General features: G+C 45.8%; 1 protein-coding gene across 5 annotated transcripts in view; it reads left to right on the top strand.

Moving 5' to 3' along the window:
- The window catches only part of RBM47 (RNA binding motif protein 47), a 53,036-nt gene that overhangs the window by 7,079 nt on the left and 23,762 nt on the right, over positions 1-22,195 (top strand). The gene's annotated exons all lie outside the window — the stretch shown is intronic.

The raw sequence follows: 22,195 nt of genomic DNA, 5'->3' as shown, positions 1-22,195 counted from the left end.
TCCAGTTTTGGTCACCACAGTATAAAAAAGATGTTGAGACTCTAGAAAGAGTGCAGAGAAGAGCAACCAGGATGATTAGGGGACTGGAGGTTAAAATATACGATGAACGGTTGCAGGAACTGGGCATGGCTAGTCTAGTGAAGAGAAGGACCAGGGGAGACAGGAGAGCATCTTCCAATATTTGAGAGGCAGCCACAGAGAGGAGGAAGGGGGTCAAGCTATTTTCCAAAGCCCTTGAAGGCCAAACAAGGAAGAATGGATGGAAACTGACCAAAGAGAGATTCAACCTGGGAATAAGGAGGAATTTCCTGCCAGTGAGAACAATCAACCCATGGAACGGAAGTTGCCTTCAGAAGTTGTGGGATCTCCATCCCTGGAAGCTTTCAAGAAGCGAGTGGACTGCCATTTGTCAGAAATCGTGTGGGGTCACCTGCTTGGGCAGGGGGTTGGACTAGATGACCTACAAGTCCCCTTCCAACTCTGTTAATCTGTTAAAGTTCTTGAGCAACGAAGGCAATTAGGGGAATAGAGACTAAAATATATGAACTGTGCAGGAATTGGGTATGTCTAGTCTAATGAAGAGAAGGAGTAAGGGTGACATAGTAGCAGTCTTCCAGTGTTTGAGGGGTTACCATAAAGAAGAAGGGAGTCAGTTTATTCTCCAAAGCACCTGAGGGCAGGACAAGAAGCAATGGGTGGAAACTAATCAATGAGAGAAGCAACCTAGAACTAAGGAGAAATTTCCTGACTTATTAATCAGTGGAACAACTTGCCTCCAGGAGTCGTGGTTGTTCCAACCGTGGAGGTTTTTCAGTTGGACAACCATCGTTCTGAAATAATATAGGATTTCTTCCTAAGCAGGGGGTTGGACTAGAAGTCCTCCAAGGTGCCTTCCAACTTGGTTATGCTTTTAGTCTGTTACTCAGATTCTAGGAGTCAGGTAGACAGTGGTGGGGTTCAACTGGTTTTACTACCGGTTCGCTTGTGCGCATGTGCAGAAGTGTCCAGGTGGGCAGGAGGAGTCTCCCACCACCAGTGGTGAGTTTCAAAAATTTTTCGAACCTACTCTGTGGGTGTGGCCTCCTTTGTGGGAGTGACTTGCCGGCCATGTGACCTGGTGGGAGTGGCTTGCCGGCCATGTGTTTTCTTTCTTTCTTTCTTTCTTTCTTTCTTTCTTTCTTTCTTTCTTTCTTTCTTTCTTTCTTTCTTTCTCTCTCTCTCTCTCTCTCTCTCTCTCTCTCTCTCTCTCTTTCCTTCCTTTTGTCTCTGTCCTTTTTTTCTTTCATCTCTCTCTCACTTTTTCTTTCTTCTTTCTTTCTCTCTTTCTTTCTTTCTTTCTCTCTCTCTCTCTTTCCTTCCTTTTGTCTCTGTCCTTTTTTTCTTTCATTTCTCTCTCACTTTTTCTTTCTTCTTTCTTTCTCTCTCTCTCTCTCTCTTTCCTTCCTTTTGTCTCTCTGTCCTTTTTTTCTTTCATCTCTCTCTCACTTTTTCTTTCTTCTTTCTTTCTTTCTTTCTTTCTCTTTCTCTCTTTCTCTCTGTGTGTGTGTGTGTGTTTGTTTGTGTGTGTGTGCGTCAGTGGTGGGTTTCAAAAAACTTTGGAACCTCTTCTGTAGGTGTGGCCTGCTTTCTGGCGGAACCTCTTCTAACCGGTTTGGTAGATTTGACGAACCGGTTCTACCGAACTGGTGCGAACTGGTAGGAACCCACCTCTGCCCATCACCACCATTTCTGGTCTGGACAATCCGGGTCAAACCAGGAGCCACCCACCTCTGCAGGTAGCGCGCAGTGGAGAAAAATGTGTGAACGGGAGTAAGGCCAAAGAGCATGAGAAGTTTAAAATATATATATATATATATATATATATATATATATATATATATATATATATTTGTTTGAACAAGCTGTGAAATATATTGACACGCAGTGAGGAAGAAACACACAGCAGTAGAGGCATAAAAGAAGAGGAGAATAGAGCTTGTGTATGCGAAAAGAACTCGCCAATAGTACATTTTCCATCAGAGAAGAATGTTCTCAAGCAAAATTAGGAGTAGCTGGGCCCTTATCACTTCCTCGTAAGTCATTCTTTCGTGGGGCTAAGTCAGGAATAGATTAGAGAAGTGAAAGGTGGCATTTTTTGTGTTTCACAAGTTATGAAGACGGGGCAGTTTAGAGCAATAGAAACTACACGATGAACTGAAGTTGAATGGCTGGTGATTTCTGGGAGGTGAAGTCCACACCTAAATACTGATTTATGGGCAGGCTTGAATTATTGACAGGACTAATATTCGGAGATAAACATTAGAGATAAATATTGGTTCAAGATCTGAACACAGGACGTACAATATAGCAAGAAAATGCAAAGGGAGGAGACAAGGACTTTGCCCAAGCCCATAAAATTAATGTAAACTAGCATCAGATAAGGATGCTTATCTGATCAAGGGGTGCGGTGGCTCAGTGGCTAGGACGCTGAGCTTGTCTATCAGAAAGGTCAGCCGTTCGGCGGTTCGAATCCCTAGCGCCACGTAACAGAGTGAGCTCCCAGATTCTGCCAACCTAGCAGTTTGAAACACGTAAAAGTGCAAGTAGAAAAAATAGGGACCACCTTTGGTGGGAAGGGAACAGCGTTCCGTGCGCCTTCGGCATCTAGTCACGCCGGCCACATGACCACGGAGACGTCTTCGGACAGCGCTGGCTCTTCAGCTTTGAAACAGAGATGAGCACCGCCCCCTAGAGTCGGGAACGACTGGCACATATGTGCAAGGGGAACTTTTACCTTTACTTTTAGCACCAGATAACAAGTTTCAAATTAGTTTGGGGTCTCACATCCTGGGCTGCCAAGCAAGCTACATTCGTACCAGTGCCAAGCATTAAAACAACTCAAGTTAATGTTCTTCCTTTGAGTCCCAACCCATAACATCCACAAGAGAGAATTTTATGGTCTTATTTTCGATCAGGGACACAATTAAAGTCAAGACACCCTTAGCAACTGGGTTTTTGTAGAAGAATCAAGCAGGGCGAATGGCTTGGTAAATTTGCAGCTGGCACTGCGGGGTGACTTCAGGGCGTTGAAGCTGGCACTTCGGTACTGGTGTTTCCGAACCGATCTGCCCAGCTCTTCAAAGCGGACACCCGCCATCTTGTTCAGATCTGCTGATGGTCAAATTGGCCAAGTGCTAGAATAGATCCACGTAGCCAAAACGGCTGAATCGACGGAGGTGGCGGTCGGGGTGGGAACCTGGGATGAAAATGCAGATGAATCTACTAGATAACAAATAAATTCTCAATGCGAAGTAAGATGGGTTGCTTTGGTGCCTAAACTATATCCATGAATGTGAGGCGGCCATTGGCGGCTCTTCTTCTAGTTGGTAGCTATTAATCCTTACTTGCTTCCAGGAGTTGTGGGTGCTGCAACACTGGAGGTTTTTAAGAAGAGAATGGACAACCATTGGTCTGAAGTGGTGTAGGGTTTCCTGCCTGAGCAGGGGTTGGACTAGAAGACCTCCAAGATCCCTTCTAACTCTGTTATTCTATTCTATTCTATTTTCTGATATTCTGTTCTATTTTCTAATATTCTATTCTTTATTCTGATATTCTATTCTATTCTATTCTATTTTCTGATATTCTATTCTTTATTCCAATATTCCTATTCTATTCTTTCTAATTTTGTTCTATTATATTCTACTCTTGCTCTACTCTACTAATTCTGTTCTGTTCTATTCTATTCTATTCCACTACTTTATTCTATTATTTCTAATTCTGATTCTGATTCTGATTCTGATTCTGATTCTACTCTACTCTACTCTACTCTAGTACTTCTAATTCTGTTCTGTTCTATTCCTGCTGTACTCTACTCTATTTCTAATTCTGTTCTATTTTATTCTATTCTATTCTACTACTTTATTCTATTATTTCTAATTCTAATTCTGATTCTGATTCTACTATACTATACTATACTATACTATACTATACTATACTATACTATACTATACTATACTATACTATACTATACTACTTCTAATTCTGTTCTGTTCTATTCCTGCTCTACTCTATTTCTAATTCTGTTCTATTCTATTCTACTACTTTATTCTATTATTTCTAATTCTGTTCTATTCTACTCTACTCTACTCACACCATAGCTATGCAGAAGAAAAAAGGCAGGTATTTTACAGTAAAATTAAAGATGGCTCTTGCCTTTTAGAGTTGCAATAGTCTTGTTCCCATTTGGCTGCAAAGTAAAGGATAGCTATGAGAAATGCCATTTTGATAATGTCGTTTTTAAGCTGAGAGGGAATTTTGGCATTGGAAAAGCCTAAGCTGTGGACTCTCGCATCCTTTGAGAGGGTCGTTGAGGCCACCTGGAGATTTATCTGTGTCCTCAGGGCCACCTGAGTGGTGCAAATGGGGATGGAGCTTTCTTGGAACTGTTGAAAGGATCTGTGTTGTAGGGAATTGTGTCGTAAAGAATTCAGATGACCAGCTGTTTGCAAGGAGTATAAATCTTTCCATTCCCCACCATCCAGTCAGAGCCGAAGAAGCTTCTTAGATGAGAAGCGAAATGTCTTCAAAAGAAAAAACAAAACAAGAAACTCCAGATGCCTCCTGAAAAACCCCCTTTGGGACAACTATGACCTGGATGACTGAGAATCTCCATCGATATAAAGAAGATGGACGTTATTAGAATGCACCGTTGAAAACCTGAAGGTCCAGGCTGGGATAGTTCATCTTGGAGAAGGTCCATCTGAGTGGTTACTACAAATAGCGCCAATGGATGACCCATAACCGTCTTCCATCGTCCTGAATTGACTGAGAATCTCTACAGACTTTTAGCTATACAATTTGGGATGGACACCCTTGGAATGGTGTGGGATAAGAGTGGATTTCCAGAGGAAAAAAATGGCAGACCAGAGGAACCATTTGCACCACTCAGGTGACCCTGAGGACACAGATAACCCCCCCACACAAGTGGCCTCAACGGCTCTCTAAAAAGGATGCAAATGACCAGCTGTCTGCAAGGAGTATAAATCCTTCTGTTCCCCACCATCCAGCCGGATCTGAAGAAGCTTCTTGGAATGAGAAGTGAAACGTCTCCGACATCTCTTGAGAAAGAACTTTTGGAATAAAAACAAATCTCCAAGTGGCCTCATCGACCCTCTAAAAGGATGCAAATGACCAGCCTTCCACAAGGAGTATAAATCTTTCCATTCCCCACCATCCAGCCGGAGCTGAAGAAGCTTCTTGGATGAGAAGAGAAATGTATTAAAAGAAAGTCCAGTGGCCTCCTGAAAAAAACATCTTTGGGGGCAACCGTTTTCTCATTGATTGCCTACAAAACGCAAGACACTGGGCCTAAATCGGGTGTCCCCCCCGCCACTCATATCAAAAATGGCTGGTGTGGGTTTTGAACTCCTGCCCTTTGAACTCCGTTGAGTTCTCAACAACCTCAAAAGTTGTTTTGAAGACAGCAACCTTCACCGTTTTCGGAGGGGAGAGTTCAGAGCGAGTTTGGTGGTTTTATTTCGTCTCTCTTGCTCTCTTGACTGACCAGCTAATAATTTTCAAAGAAGTGAATGATTAACCTTACGGAGAGACTCTTTCTTAGGTAAAGGTTCCCCTTGCCCTTGGACATGAGTGCTAGTCGTTCCCGACTCTAGGGGGCGGTGCTGTTCTCTGTTTCAAAGCCGAAGAGCCAGCGCTGCCCAAAGACGTCTCCGTGGTCATGTGGCTGGCATGACTCAATGCCGAAGGCGCACGGAACGCTGGTCCCGTCCCAACAAAGGTGGCTCCTATTTTTCTGATTGCATTTTTAACGTGCTTTCGAACTGCTAGGTTGGCAGAAGCTGGGACAAGTGACGGGAGCTCACTCTGTTACACGGCGCTAGGGATTCGAACTGCCGAACAGCCAACCTTATTGACCGACAAGCTCAGCGTCTTAGCCACTAAGCCGCCGCATCCCTTGATTCCTTGTTATTGCTAACCTATTTTGGGCCTCTGCTAGGCACCCTTTCCAGATCCTGACTCTCAAACCATCATGGAATAGGTCAGATTAACAGAGTTGGAAGGGACCTTGGAGGTCTTCTAGTCCAACCCCCTGCTCAAGGGGGGAGATCTCATACCCTTTCAGACAAACGGCTAGTTGCCTAATGTCATCATTGCTAGAATGGAGCTCCTCACTGCCTCCTCTCCACAAAACCTTCTTCCCTTCTAGCCCTAAGAATGTTACCTGGTTGGGTCATGAAATGCCTGCAAGAAAATAACCAAGCTCCGATAGCTTCAAAGACTACTACTACTACTACTATTACTACTACTACTACTCTTTTCTTCTCCTCCTCCTCTTTCTCTTTTTCTTCTTCTTCCCCTTCTCCTCCTCCTCTTTCTCCTCTTTTCTTCTCCTCCTTCTCCACCTCCTTTCTCTTCTTTTCCTCCTTCTCCACCTCCTCTTCTTTTCCTCATCCTCCTCTTTCTCCTCTTTTCTTCCCCTTCTCTTCCTCCTCTTTCTCCTTTTTTCTTCTCCTCCTCCTCCTTCTCCACCTCCTTTCTCTTCTTTTCCTCCTTCTCCACCTCTTCTTTTCTCCTCCTCCTCCTCCTCCTCTTTCTCCTCTTTTCTTCCCCTTCTCTTCCTCCTCTTTCTCCTTTTTTCTTCTCCTCCTCCTCCTTCTCCACCTCCTTTCTCTTCTTTTCTTCACCTTCTCTTCCTCCTCTTTCTCCTCCTCCTCCTCTTTCTCTTCTTTTCTTCACCTTCTTTTCCTCCTCTTTCTCCTCTTTACTTCTCCTCCTCCTTCTCCACCTCCTTTCTCTTCTTTTCCTCCTTCTCCACCTCCTCTTCTTTTCTCCTCCTCCTCCTCCTCCTCTTTCTCCTCTTTTCTTCCCCTTCTCTTCCTCCTCTTTCTCCTTTTTTCTTCTCCTCCTCCTCCTTCTCCACCTCCTTTCTCTTCTTTTCTTCACCTTCTCTTCCTCCTCTTTCTCCTCCTCCTCCTCTTTCTCTTCTTTTCTTCACCTTCTTTTCCTCCTCTTTCTCCTCTTTACTTCTCCTCCTCCTTCTCCACCTCCTTTCTCTTCTTTTCCTCCTTCTCCACCTCCTCTTCTTTTCTCCTCCTCCTCCTCCTCCTCTTTCTCCTCTTTTCTTCCCTTCTCTTCCTCCTCTTTCTCCTTTTTTCTTCTCCTCCTCCTCCTTCTCCACCTCCTTTCTCTTCTTTTCTTCACCTTCTCTTCCTCCTCTTTCTCCTCCTCCTCCTCTTTCTCTTCTTTTCTTCACCTTCTTTTCCTCCTCTTTCTCCTCTTTACTTCTCCTCCTCCTTCTCCACCTCCTTTCTCTTCTTTTCCTCCTTCTCCACCTCCTCTTCTTTTCTCCTCCTCCTCCTCCTCCTCTTTCTCCTCTTTTCTTCCCCTTCTCTTCCTCCTCTTTCTCCTTTTTTCTTCTCCTCCTCCTTTTCCACTTCCTTTCTCTTCTTTTCCTCCTCCTCCTCCTCCTCCTCCTCCTCCTCCTCCTCTTCTTTTCTCCTCCTCCTCTTTCTCTTCTTTTCTTCACCTTCTCTTCCTCCTCTTTCTCCTCTTTTCTTCTCCTCCTCCTCCTTCTCCACCTCCTTTCTCTTCTTTTCCTCCACCTTCTCTTCTTTTCTTCTCCTTCTCCTCCTCCTTTTTCTCTTCTTTTCTTCCCACCCTCCTCTTTCTCTTCTTTTCTTCTCCTTCTTCTTCTTCCCCTCTCCTCCCTGCAAACCCTGCTCCCTTCTAGCACCGATTATGTTACCTAGTTGGGTCATGAAATGTCTTCAAGAAAATTATGAAGCTCAGAGGGCACCAAGGACCCCAGCGTTCAAGAATGAGCCACAAATATTCTTTTCTAGGGAGACCTCTGGCCAAATTTTAATTCCTTTTCTTTCTTTGGCCCCATTCCCCATTTTATACTGTAAGAAGTTCTCTGACCAAGGATGCTGGGAAGGTTGGAGATGTGCATGCTGTTTTGATTGACAGTGTGAATGATCGTAATCGAACCAGCCAAAGGATGATGATGGCTTCGAACTTTTTTTAAAATAGTTTTTATTGAACATTTTCGAATTAAAAAACCCACAAGTTTTTTTTTTAATTTGTGGAACTTTTCACTTGGTACAACAGGAGAGGCCCAAATTTTATGTGAAGGAGAAATATAAAATCTTTCGAAACTTGGAGCCTGGATATCAATCGATCCGAATAGCTTTGGAAGGGACCTTGGAGGTCTTCTAGTCCAACCCCCTGCTCAAGCAGGAGACCCAATACAATTTCAGATACATACAGTAAGCCCGGGGAATGATGTCCCTTGCTCTCTGGCTGTGTCCGACCTGAATTTCTTCACATCCTCTAAGCGCATTTTTGCAAACACAACATTACTTTTTTGTTACATTATTGTGTTGAGTTGGCAGGTGTCCCAGGAAGGAGGAGGTGGGGGAGAAATATTAGCCTTTGTTTGTTTGTGAATAGCTCTTGTGCTTGTAAACCGCGTGGAGGACAATTTCAGATAATTTTGTAGCCTTCGAAGAAACTTCCTTCAGTGGGCACAGTGAAATACCGACGTTTCCTTCTCCATCTCCTGAACTTTCGACTTCCTAAGATGTCCGCTTTTATTCCTCCTTGCGTTTAAACATCAGAACGAGAAGCAATAAGGAAACCTGTCAAGGGCAGTCACAGATCCAGCCTAATTTTCTGACCGATAGAACAGTGAACTCCATCTCGGTTTGACCGTTGATATCTAAGACTCCCGGTTTAAAAAATTTCCCCACGTTTGGGAGGTTCCAGGATGGATTAAAGGACTTTATAAACAGAATAACCCAGTGGGAAGGGACCTTGGAGGTCTTCTAGTCCAACCCCCTGCTCAAGCAGGAAACCCTATACCCTTTTAGCCTTGGGTGCAGGGGTGGGTTTCTCGCCCCGTTCCAACCGGTTCGGTTGGAACGGGGCCGGCGGCGTCCTCGTGCATGCGCGCAGTGCACGCATGCGTACTAGCGTCTGTGCGATGCTCCAGCTGCTCCTGGAGGGTCGCGCAGGCGCTGTATGCGTCCTGCGCATGCGTGGAAGCGCAGAACTCATCAAAACTGGGTAAGGAGCACGGGCGGGCGGGTGGGCCCTTCGCCGTTCCCGGAAGTTACTTACTTCCGGGTTCGCCGACCAAGCAGTTTGCGGGGACCGCCGCGAACCCGTTGAAACCCACCCCTGCTTGGGTGCCTCATCTCATAATTTAATCCCCCCCCCGTGCTGTGCCCATGTTCATGTGAAGCACACACCCCCGCTGCCCCGCGGAGGTGCGCATGGCTTTCTTGGAGCCTGGGGAGGTGAAAACAGCCTCTCCCGCCCCCTTGGAGGCCCTCTGGAGGCGGGAAAAAGACCGTTTTCTGACTTCCGGGGGGCCTGTTAGGTCCGTTTTTTGCCCACCCCAGACTCCAGTGGCTTTCTAGGAGCCTGGGGAGGGCAAAAAAACGGCCCAACGTGCAAACCGGAAGTTTGGGGATGGACTTTCGGGTTGCACTTCCGCAGTTTATCGCCCTCTGGAGGCTTCAGGAGGCTTCCCTGAAGCCTCTAGAGGGCGAAAAATGGCCAAAAATCAAGGCCAATAATCAGCTGGCCGATGCGCGCTGGAGCTGACAGGGAAACTGGCTCTCAAATCTCTTCTTAAAAACCTCCAGTGTTGGAGTACCCACAACATTTGGAAGTAAGTGATTCCGCCGATTGTTCTCCCTGTCAGGAAATTCCTCCTGAGAGAATTATAAGAAGTGACTAGTGCTGTGTTGGTGAACCTTTTGTGCCAAAACGGGAGGGTGCACGTGCGCACATGGGCTAGCGTCAGAAATTGGAAGATCAGCTCCCTGGCGCGCAACGGCGGGAGCATTGGAAACCAGAAGAGCAGTTCCGGTGGAGCGTTCGGTTTCTGCCGTGCGCATTTCCGCTGGTCACCAGGTCTTCCGGTTGCTGGCGCGCATCTGTGCATGAAAACCAGCTGGCTGTCCATCTGTGCATGCCAGGAATTGGAACCTCAGCTTCCCGGTGTGCGCATGCGCACCAGGGAGTTGCTTTTCCAGTTTCCGGCACTCCAGCACACGCGAAGACCAGCTGGCTGGCGTGCATGGGCACGCCGCGATCCGGAAAAGCAACTGTCGATGGCTGACGTGCCCAGAGAGATGGCTCTGTATGTCACTTCCGGCACATGTGCCATAGGTTACCCCGCCATCACGGGACTAGTGAATATAGCAGATGTAGATTATCTGGGTTATAATCAGGGGTGGGCTTCAAAAATTTTATTAAGGGGTTCTCTGCCTGGTTGCTGGGTAGGTGTGGCCATGGTGGGCGTGGCCTAGTCGGCCTTCTGCACCACAGCAGGAGGGGACATTTTTGCCCTCTTGGGCTCTGGAGAGTTTCTTTGAGCCTCCAGGAGGGCGAAAACAGCCTCCCCAGGCTCTGGAGGCCAGAAACAGTAGGCCCGAACTTCCAGTCGACCCGTTTTTCGCCCTCCCCAAGGCTCCACATGCGCCCTGCACTTATCGGCATCCAAAACGGGCTGCGTGGGGACTCCTTGGAAGGGAGGGGTGGGCGCGGCCAGCCAGGAGTGGGATTTGGGGGTTCTCCGAACTGCACAGAATCTTAGCTAGAGGTTCTCCCGAACCTCTGCGAGCCCCCAGCAGCCCACCCTTGGTCGTAATCTTATTATGAGCATCTTATCAACAACGCCATCACAATTTGAACAAACCGTAACCACATTTTGTATTGGGAATAAGGAAAAGTACTGACTCTGGCCACCAAAAAAACCTTCCAAAACACACACACAGAGACACAAACACTGTGAAATAATTTTGCTAAGTTGGCTGACCCTGAATGAGTGATTACGGCAAAACAAAGGCTAAAATTTCTTCCTGGGGAGGAGTTGGCGGGTGGCTTTATTCTAAATTGGGAGGCCGAATGGTCAGGCTGCTGGGTTAGCCGTTTAAGCCGTGTGTGGGAGGAAGACTCACAATTTTTGATAATTCGTCATATTTCAGGACTGGCCTTTCCTCTCCTCCCCCCCCCCCCCACCTCGCTTTCTTTCCACTTGTTGGCTGAAGTGTTTTTAGCTTGCTGAACTGGCAAGTTTTAATATCAGTTAGTTTAAAAACCTGACAGGTTTTAAGTAGCCTCTGAGGTTAGTTCTCAAAATTGCGGTGTTTACTCAACGGAAGCATTCTGCAGGCTGAGAAATTGCATTTCACACAGCAACTCCCCCCCACCCCACCCCCTTTGCTCTTTACTGAAATAGCAATAAAGGTACTCCTCGACTTACAACGGTACATTTAGTAACAGATTAACAGAGTTGGAAGGGACCTTGCAGGTCATCTAGCCCAACCCCCCTGCCCAAGCAGGAGACCCTACATCTGCCTCTACCCAGGATTGAACTCACAACCTCCTGATTGAGAGGCAAGAGCTACACCTTCAGGCCACCGCAGCTGTTGAAGCCGTTTGCACTCTCAACGGCACTGAAAAAAGGGACTTATGACCGTTTTTTTACACTTATGACCGTTGGAGCAACCCTGTGGTTACATGATCAAAATCCGGACGCTTGACAACTGACTCTGATATATGATAGTTGCAGTGTCGCCGGCCGAAGTGGTATTCAGCCGGTTCGGATCGGTTCGTCAGAACCGGTTGGGAAATCACGGGTGGTCACGTCCACCCTCCCCCCCACAGGCTCTATGCCATCTGATTTAGGCATGTTTTCAAGCCAAAGTGCATGCGAAAAAGGCCGGGTGCATGCGTGGACAGGGCGCGTGCTAGTGGCGAAGCAAGCGCGCATGAGCTCACATTTGCGAACCGGTAGGGAAAGTAAGTTCCCGGGGTCCCATGACCCCATTCTGACAAGCAAAGTCAAGAAGGAAATCAGGTTCCCTTAACAACCAGGTTGCTAACTTATCAATGCAATACAATTCAATACAGTAGCAGAGTTGGAAGGGACCTTGGAGGTCTTCTAGTCCAACCCCCTGCCTAGGCAGGAAACCCTATACCGTTTCAGACAAACGGCTATTTAATATCTTCTTAAAGACTTCCAGTATTATCAACTGCAGTGATTCACTTAACGGCTGGAACAAAAGCCACTTAACGAATGTCTCACTTAGCAACAGAAATTTGGGGCTCGGTGGTGGTCGTAATTCAAGGACTAGCTGTTCAATTCTCTCCGTGATGAATTCCTTGTTTGCTGACATTGTAAGAGAAGAATTATCACAGGCTAGGATAGATGGCAAATTTTTTTTTATTTTTTTTTTTTAAAAAAACAGAAATCTAGTAGTGCCTTTTCCAACTAATTCACAGGTTTCCCTCGGCTTATGGCCACAATTCAGCCCAAAATTCCTGTTGCTAACTGAGACAGTTGTTACGTGAATTTTACCCCTTTCTTGCCGCAGTTGTTAAGTGACTCACTGCTTTTGTTAAGTTAGTCCCACTGTTGTTAAGTGAATCTGGTTTCCCCATTTGTTCGTCAGAAGTTTGCGAAAAAGGATCATGTGACCCTGGGACCTGGCAACCATCATAAATACGAGCCGGTTGCCATGCGTCCGAATTTTGCTCACGTAACGACCTTACGCAGTGGTCGTAAGTGTGAAAAATGGTACCCGGAGATGCTGCAACCGTCGTTTAAGTGTGAAAAATGGGCGATAAGTCGCTTTTTTCAAATGCCGTTATAACTTAGGTCACTAGGCCGAAGAATAGGTTGTAAGTCGAACGCTATCTGTATTTTATTTAAAAGTTTCTGATGACGTGAATTGCAGTTTCCGGGAATGGGTGATTATGAAGATTCTTCATAAAATCTGTCGGCGTGGCTACATTCCTTCTGCTTCTTCCTGAGAAGTCTCTACTTCTGGGTTACTCAGCCCGGGGAGTTTTGTAACCTTACGAAGTGGGGCCTGGTTTCAGTTCCACTTTGTTTTCTTTCAGGCTGTCCCCTAAAGTTGGCATAAAAATTGATTTTTCTCCTTAAACAAAATCGTCTGCCAAGCAAAATTCGCTCCTTCACCTCCTCCTCCTCCTCCTCTTATCTGTTTTGAGTCACACCAACTATTTGCACAGCCGTTGTGCGAGGAAGCCTTGTTTGTATATGATTCACTCTTCTTTTCTTTTTTTCTTTCCCCCCCACCCCACCCCGCCTTCCCCTTTTACCAAATTGGATTTATCTTCTCTAATTCCTGGTTGGGTGGGAAAAACTTGCTTTTTTCCCCCCTCTTCAGCTTCAAACCGTGGTTATTTTTTTTTTAAAGAACCTGATTTGTTGCAGATGGATTTCCCAATGACTTTTGCAAAGTGCTGCGGTAAACTTTCTCGCAGTGAGTGGGTGGGAGTTGGTCCTCTCCGTCCCACCTCCTCCTACCTCTTTAGCAATCTTCAGCCGAGGAATTTAAATCACCAAAGGCTCATTTGACCAATAAAGTGATATATATATATATGTGTGTGTGTCCCTGTATAATAATGTTTCCCCAGACCTCGTGACTGGAAGAAAAGGTTATTCTGGCAAAGGTAGAACTTAGCTGTTGCGGGAACCGGCCAGGTGAGTGGAAAATTTCTTTGCGACGTAGGTGCCTGCTTCATATTAGAAGAAAAACTGCTCAGGTTAAATGCAGGAGTGCTCCCCCTTTTTTTTCCTGGTCTGTTCCAAATACTGTATATACTCGAGTATAAGCCTAGTTTTTCAGCCCACTTTTTGGGCTGAAAAAAGCCGCCTCGGCTTATACTCGAGTCAGTGAAAAATTTGCCCGAAATGGAGGAGAAAAAGGGGCGGGGCCATGCCGCTGGGTGACACTCGTGAATGGCCCAGTGCCCCTGTGAGTTTCCCCTCCCTCTGTGTCAGTTTGCCGCGCAGCGCGCACCGCACCATCCCCCCTCCTCACCTTCTAATGTAATGCAGGGCTGTCTTACGATTCCCCTTCCTCCCCCTCCTGCCGCTCTGCAACGATGTCCCACCTCCTCCTTGTTATGGCAAGCAGCCACATAGCGATGTCCCACCTCCTCTGGTACAGTGATCCAATGATAGGAATCACTGTGCCGTGTGTCATAGGAGGCGGGACATCGCTCCCGCGGCTGCACGGGACATCATCATCACAGCGGGACATCAGCATCATGAGGTGAGTGAAGTATTTCATTGAATACACCGCTAGTTTACTGTTTTTCTTTGAAATAAATATTCAAAAACATTATTGGTATCTATTTTTATTTTTGAAATTTACCGGTAGCTGCTGCATTTCCCACCCTAGGCTTATACTCGAGTCAATAACTTTTCCAGTTTTTTGTGGTAAAATTAGGTGCCTCGGCTTATGTTCGGGTCGGCCTATACTCGAGTATATACGGTAGGTTCCTCTTTGCGATTAGGAGAATTTTTTTTTTTTAAATAGAATTTGAGAGTAGGGTGAAATCACAAAGGGGGGGAAATCTCAAGCCACTTCAATGTGAGTGTGCAGGGTTTAGTAGCCCTCGAAAACGCAATGGGGAATAACATTTTTTTTTCTCCCCCGCAGACTGAACGCACTTAAAGTCAAGTTGTCATTCTTTGGCAACTTGAAGGAGAACCACAAAAGGACTCCTGGGCCTTTTGTGGTTCTCTTTTTATGGAGGGGGGGGGTGTCTCTTCATCTTATGGAGTACTTTGCTTTTCAGGACGATCTGATGGGGAGTTTATTTATTTTATTTTATTTATGCATTATTAGTTTGTCAAACAGGTGCAGAATGGCAGGTATAAGTATGAACATGGACGTGAACGAAAAGAAATGAATACAAGTTAATGGGGACCGTAGGACAAGGACGGAAGGCACGCTGGTGCGCTTATGCACCCCCCCCCCTTAATGGACCTCTTAGGGATGGGGTGAGGTCCACACTGGACAGTTTAAGGTTGAAGCCGTGGGGGGTTTGAGGATGTAACAACGGAGTCAGGTGGAGCATTCCAGGCGTTGACCACTCTGTGGCTGAAGTCGTATTTTCTGCAATCGAGTTTGGAGCAAGTTTACCTTGAGTTTGTATCGATTGTTTGCCAGAGTATTATTGTGGTTGAAGATCCGAAAACCAAAAAGGATTATGAGATCTGTAAAAGCATAATTATGTTTTGGGTTTTTTGGGGGGGTGGGATAGAAGGAGGTTAGCTTGGTTCCTTTGCGGTTGAACGACTCATGAAAACTGAGTTTGGCTGGGTTTGTGTTAAAATAAGAGTGTGGGATTTTTTTCCCACTGGATGCGCTGGGCGTTACTTTTAAAGGAACTTTTCAAAGCTGCAAAAGGAACTTTTACTGTACGAAAAAAATATATATCTCTGTTTCGCTTCAAGAAAAACTCGCCCTGTATTGATTTAAGGACCCCCACAGTTGGTTCTATTATTTTGGTAAAGGTTTCGTTTTTAAACACCTTCCGTTTATGAATATAAAAGGAAGCCAACTGACATTTTCAGTTCTTAGATTCCAAACAGGAAGAGTTTCGCCTTATTGTTTGAAATAATCTTCGTACAGTTTCATCTTTTCATAGAGCATTTCAGTTTTCGGATAGATTAGATGAAAAAGTTGTGATTTGCATTCTGAAAAGAGCAGACAGGTTTCTGGAATAGCCTGATGTTTCATTAACTGTTCTTCTGAAAAGATTAACAGGTTTCCTACGATCTGCCTGGATATTTTAAGGATATTGCCTTAGGCTACAAAAACATAGTTTTTTTTTCCCAAGGAGATCCCCAGATTGGTGCTTGATTTCATTGGTCGGGTCCAATCCAAGAGCAGATTTCAAAGTTGGCTTTTCACTTCTCCCCATTCAGAAAATGGACGAAGCCTTAACTTTTTTTTTTTAATGGGTTTTGCTTTTCGCCCAAACCCAACTTTAAAATTAGAGCTCATATTTGCTGAACCACCATTAAATATATGAATATTCTTGAAAGGATCTTTTTTCCTGCTTAAGCATTTTACCGCATGAGAGGGAGGGAGAGACAGGGAGGGAGGGAGAGGAAGAGAGGTGGAAGAGAAAGAGAGGGAAAGGGAAAGCGAGAGGGGGAGAGAGGGAGGGGGAGAGAGGGGGGGGAGAGAGGGAGAGGGAGGGAGAAAGAGAGAGAGTGGAAGAGTGGAAGAGAGGGAAAGGGAAAGAAAGTGGGAGAGAGGGAGAGAGGATGGAAGAGAGGGAAAGGGAGCGGGGAGAGTGGGAGAGGGAGAGCAGAGGGAAACGGAGAGAGAGAAATGTGGAGAGAGGGCGGAAGAGAGGAAAAAGGAAGAGAGAGGGAGGGAGAGAAGGAGAGAGGGGGAGCAGGGAGGGAGGGAGAGAGATCTCAACACACGACCAAAACCGAGCCCAAAATTTCTGCCGCTAAGAGAGAGCATTCAATGAATTTTGAATCACTGCAGTCCATTAAATGAGTAACACAGTAGTTAAGCGAATCCGTCTTCCCTACTGACTTTGCCCGTCAGAAGGTCGCAAAAGGGAATCGCGTGACCCCCGGGATGCTGCAACGGTCATCCATAGGAACCAGTTGCCCAGAGTCCGACATTTCGGTCGCGTGGCCACGCCGCTGCTTCGACGATCGTATGCGTGAAAACTCTGTCCTAAGTCCCTTTGTTTCTGGCCGTCGTAACTTTGAACGGGGGCGTGGTTGTCTGTCGAGGGCCTACCTGCGCGAACCTCAAGTGAAGCTGATTTCACCGGTCCCCTAGTACCAATAACGCTGATTTCATCATTTCAGCCAGAAGATTCAAAGGTCCTGTAGAGTCAGACCAGGGAACAGGATTGCCACACTCTCTTCAGCTTCAGTTATGGTGATGTGGTAACAATTTTCACAGCCGTAATAATAAGTTTCACTCCCGTGGTCCATCCATTTCCCTTCCGTTGGAAGCCTCTGTTGCAGTGGTAGCCCAAAAAGCCAACACAATCCTAAATTGCATGAACAGAGGGATACAATCCAGATCAAGGGAGGTACTAATACTCCTCCATAAAGCCTTAGTAAGACCACACCTAGAATCCTGCATGCAGTTTTGGTCACCACACTATAAAAAAAGCTGTTGAGACTTTAGAAAGAGTGCAGAGAAGAGCAACCAGGATGATGAGGGGACTGGAGGCTCAAACATATGATGAACGGTTGCAGGAACTGGGCATGGCTGGTCTAGAGAAGAGAAGCACCAGGGGAGACAGGAGAGCATCTTCCAATATTTGAGGGGCTGCCACAGAGAAAGGGGGGTGGTGGAACAAGCTATTCTCCAAGGCACCCGAAGGCCAGATAAGGAACAATGGATGGAAACTGATCAAGGAGAGCTTCAATCTGGAAACAAGGAGAAATTTCCTGGCGGAACAGTCAACCCACGGAACAGAAGTTGTGGGAGATTCCTCACGGGAGGCTTTCAAGAAGAGATTGGACCGCCCTTTGTCAGAAAGGGTGTAGGGTTTCCTGCTTGAGCAGGGAGTTGGACTAGATGACCTGTAAAGGTCCCTTCCAACTCTGTTAATCTGTTAAAAAGCTGATCTCCTCACGCTAATTAATGAGTAACTCAAGGATATTTGACTTTTGAGCACAAGGTGAAAAAGAGACTCTGTGTGTGTGTGTGTTTGTGTGTGTGTGTGTGTGTGTGTGTGTAGGACAGGGGTGACTGCACGCCCGCGAGTGTGTAAGGCGGAGAGGAGGAAGTTGAACGTGGCAAAACGCTGGCATTTTAGGCCTCGCTGATTTCTCTTTGCAGAAGAAAACTGCTTTTTTTTTTTTATCCCTAAGAAGTACTGGTGGAGTTTCTGTGCCGGTTCTCAGCCATTCAAGTCACGGTTGCCCCAAAGGTGCCTTTTTATTTTTCAAGAGGCAAAGTGGAGTTTCTGGTTTTTCTTTGAAGACCTTTCGCTTCTCACCCAAGAAGCTTCTTTGGCTCTGTAGCGTACAGCGCAGGGATCAGCAACCCACGGCTCTGGAGCTGCACGTGGCTCTTGCTGCAGCTCCCTGTCGCTCAAAATATGCGTCGCAACTGCCAGTGTGCGACACCCACCGACGTGCAATTTATTGAACTTTTGGACCAGTGGTGGGTTTCAAAATTTTCTAGAACCTCTTCTGTAGGTGTGGCCTGCTTTGTGTGAGTGGCTTGCTGGCCATGTGAGCGGGTGGGAGTGGCTTGGCAGTCATGTGACTGGGTGGGCATGGCCAACTTGTAAAATGTGGTGAAACTCACTTAACAACGCTCTTGCTTAGCAGCCAAAATGATGGCTTAGAAACTCTGGCATTTGAAGCACGCAAGTCTTAAAGCTGTCAAGTTACAAGACCCTTGCACCCCTAACCCTTTAGAAAAAAAACCCGAGGGTTGTTCAAACTTGACAGCTTTAAGACTTGTGGACTTCAACTCCCAGGATTCCTCCTCCAGTCATGTTGACTCAGGAACTCTGGCATTGAAGTGTGCAAGTCTTAAAGCTGTCAAGTTACAAGACCCTTGCACCCCTAACCCTTTAGAAAAAAAACCCCAGGGGTGTTCAAATTTGACAGCTTTAAGACTTGTGGACTTCAACTCCCAGAATTCCTCCTCTCGCTCTTCATCTCGATGATGGGCGGATGGGCGGGGGGATGGAGCTGGAACCGGTTCTAAACAGCACTGTAGATTTGTGGAACCTCTTCTATAGAAGAGGTTAGAACTGGCAGGAACCCACCCCTGTTTTGGACCCCCGGTAAATGAACCATGGATAAACCCAAAAAAAGTTTCAGAAGAAAACAGAATTTGTAGTCCAACTACATCTACTAGTTTTGTGGCCACTCAGGAAATAGTTCAGGCACGGGAAGAGTTTTGTGGCTCCCGGTATTATCTTTCTTGTAGGAAATGGGTCCCAATGGCTCTCTGAGTGTTTAAGGTTGCCGACCCCTGGTACAGCTAAATGCCTATGGAGATTCTCAGTCATCCAGGACATGGTTGTCCCACAGGGGCTTTTTCCCATGGTTCTAGAACCATGATGGTGAATCTATGGCACGGGTGCCCAAGGTGCCACGCAGAGCCCTCTCTGTGGGCATCCTTGCCATCGTCAGCTGCTCTTCTGTTTTCTGGGGCAAACATGCATGCCAGTCAGCTGGCTTTTGCTGGCACCGGAGCGCCAGAAAATGGCCTGAAAAATGGCCAAAAAACAGACCATTTTCTGAAAAATGCCCCCCCCCCAAAAAAAAACAGCTGGAAAATGGCCCAAAAAACTGCCAGAAAATGGCCCCAAAACTCAGATAATTTTGGGGCCATTTTCAGGCCATTTTGGGGGCTGTTTTCTAGCCATTTTCAGCCCCCAAAATGGCCTGAAAACAGCCCAAAAATGGCCTGGTTGGGGGCAATTTTTTTGGCCATTTTCTGGTGCTCCAGCACCTGCCAAGACCAGCTGGCCAGCACACCTGCTTCTGGTTCAGGCATTCGGTGCGCCAAAGGTTTGCCATCACTGTTTTAGAATATCTTCTATTTCCCTATCTATGATGGGAAAACAAAGTGGCTTGAGAAGAATGGACTGGTGATGGTGGCAACCACACCACAAGGTGGAAAAACATCGGAGCTGGATATTTTCCTCTGTCACCTTCTATTATTTTGTGTTTTAAAAAAATCTAATGCTGCTGGTCTGCAGAACACACCAAAACACGCCTGCTTGCTCAGCCACCGCTGTTTTGTATTCCAGTTATATTTTGACAGAGTAGAAACGTGCCCATCCTTGTAGCCTTCGCTCTCGTACTGTGTTTCCAAACACACGTTTGAATTTTTTTTTAAGTCAAAAGTGGATTCCCGAATCCGCAAAATTATAACGTTTATTAAAATCAAAACCTGGAACGCCATGCTTCCGGAAGTTGTGACTTCTCCAACGCTGGAAGTTTTTAAGAAGCGGACAACCCTTTGTCTGAAATGGTATCGCGTTTCCTGCCTGAGCAGGGGCCTGGACTAGAAAAAGGGGTCTCCAGCCTTTCGGACCTCAGGGACCACTAAATTCGTAATTATAAATCCTGCGGACCACTAATATGATCTGCCTAATAACTGGCTGGCTGGGTGTGGCTAGGTGGTCATGTGACTGGGTGGGTGTGGCCAACTCAATGTCACTCACATCAAGGGGTGCCTCGCTAGCCTCTACTCGTCCCTCCCCTCCCAGCCACTCCTCGCCCACTTTGGTCAGAGGTGGGATTCAGCAGGTTCTGACCAGTTCTGGAGAACCGATAGCGGAAATTTTGAGTAGTTTGGAGAACAGGTAAATACCACCTCTGGCTGGCCATGCCCCCGTCTATTCTCTGCCTCCCGAGTCCCAGCTGATTGGGAGGGAATGAGGATTTTACAGGATCCTTCCCCTGAAGTGGGGTGGGAATGGCGATTTTACAGTACCCTTCTCCTGCCACACCCACCAAGCCACACCATGCCCACCAAGCCACACCCACAGAACCGGTAGTAAAAAAATTTGAATCCCACCACTGATCCTGGTGCAGCTGACCACATGGAGTTGAGAGAGGGGGGGGTATTTATACCTTCTCTTGGGCTTTGCACTTGAGCTTCCTGTTCCTGTGCAAGGACATGTCTTCTTCTTTTTATAAATAATTTTTATTGAGCTTTTTACAGAACAAAACATAAAAACCACATTCTACATCCATTCTTCCCATTTCTAGGACATCGGCATATCCCATTTTATTTATCGTCGTAAATACCTTCCATTTGTTTTACATTTGCTGTTTCCTTTTTACATTTATAATTCCTATAACCTGATGTTCCATGTATATAAATTCTACTTTCATTCGTTATTCCTGTTCTCTAACCAATAACACCATTTATCCCATACTGTATGGTATTCTTTATCTTCTTGCAGTTTGAAAGTTAAATTTGACCATTTCCAGTAGTCCATTACTTTTTTAATTATCATGTTTTCGGAAGGTATGCTGTCTAATTTCCAATTTTGAGCCTATGTTATTCTTCCTGCTGTCATTATATGTATTATAATAGAATTGATTTCCTTTGCAAACATTCCTCTAATTATCCCTAACAAAAATATCTCCGCTTTAAATTGAATTTGAAGGCCTGTTATTTCTTGCAACCCGGTTCTTATTTTACTCCAATATTTCCTCACTTCCGGACATGTCCACCACATGTGGAAGTATGAACCATGGCAAGAGCATGTATTCTATCGGCTGTTGCAGGGGTCATGGCTGGCTCTGTAGGTTGTCTGAGCTAAGTTTGGTTGAAATTTGGAGAGTGATGCAATGTCCTTAGGAGATGGTGGAATGTAGTGAGCTTGTGTTCTCAAAGGGGGTTGGGCAATTCCTCTTATGGCTGAGGGCTAATCCTACCTTTGTTCAGACCTTGCTGCGAGGAATTTTTGCCTATGAATAGAGCTATCTATCTCTTTATCTCTTAATGCTGACATCTCCTGTGGGCTATTAAGGAAGGTGCAGGCTGATTTCCCACAGCATATTCCTCCATATTTCTCATCCGGGGAAATATAATATTCTGCCTTTTTTTAAAAAAACATTTCTCTAAATATTTCACTCTTCTAGGAGAGGGGTGGGGGCTAGCTTTCTACAAACATATGGGGTTATAGTTCTGATATTTTGGGGTGCCCGCTTCTTCCTAAATCTGAAAAGGCAGCCTTTAACCATTCTTCTCATTGCTCCCAGCAGCTATTCAGAATTTAATTGCGGAATGAAACACCCCCTACAAAATTCACGGCCTTAGTATTTTCATCCAAGGTGTACGAGCACAATTAATGCCCCAATTCTACTATTTTACTACACAGTTTGGAAATATGTCACACGGCAGTTTTGATTACAAACATCAAAGAAATAGCAAATCGATTTTCCAACGTCCTTTTATTCATTTTTTTACAAACGCTCTACACGAATGTTTTTCCAAAACTTTGTAAATTGAAGATCCGCTGTCAGCCTCGTTTTAAGGCATTAAGGTTGTAAACTCAGGAATTGTTGCCGAATCTTAAATACAAGTTGTCCTCGGCTTACAATAGTTCATTTAGTGGCCGTTCAAAGTTACGACGACACTGAAAAAAGGCACTCATAGGCTTTCAACACTTACGAGCTTTGTAGCATCCCCATGCTCACGGGATCAAAATTCAGACACTTGGCAACGGGTTCGTTGTACTGTATGACCCTTGATTCCCATTTGCGCCCTTCGGATAAGCCAACTCTATAGAGAAGCCAGATTCGCTTAACAACTGAGGCAAGCAAGGCCATAAAAATGGGGGGGCTCACTCAACAAATGCCTCGCTTAACAACAGAAATCTGGGGCTC

Source organism: Thamnophis elegans, chromosome 9 (genome assembly GCF_009769535.1).
Source record: "Thamnophis elegans isolate rThaEle1 chromosome 9, rThaEle1.pri, whole genome shotgun sequence".
Lineage (NCBI taxonomy): Eukaryota > Metazoa > Chordata > Lepidosauria > Squamata > Colubridae > Thamnophis > Thamnophis elegans.
Note: the sequence above shows the minus strand (reverse complement) of the source record. Positions and strands in the feature narration are given on the sequence as shown.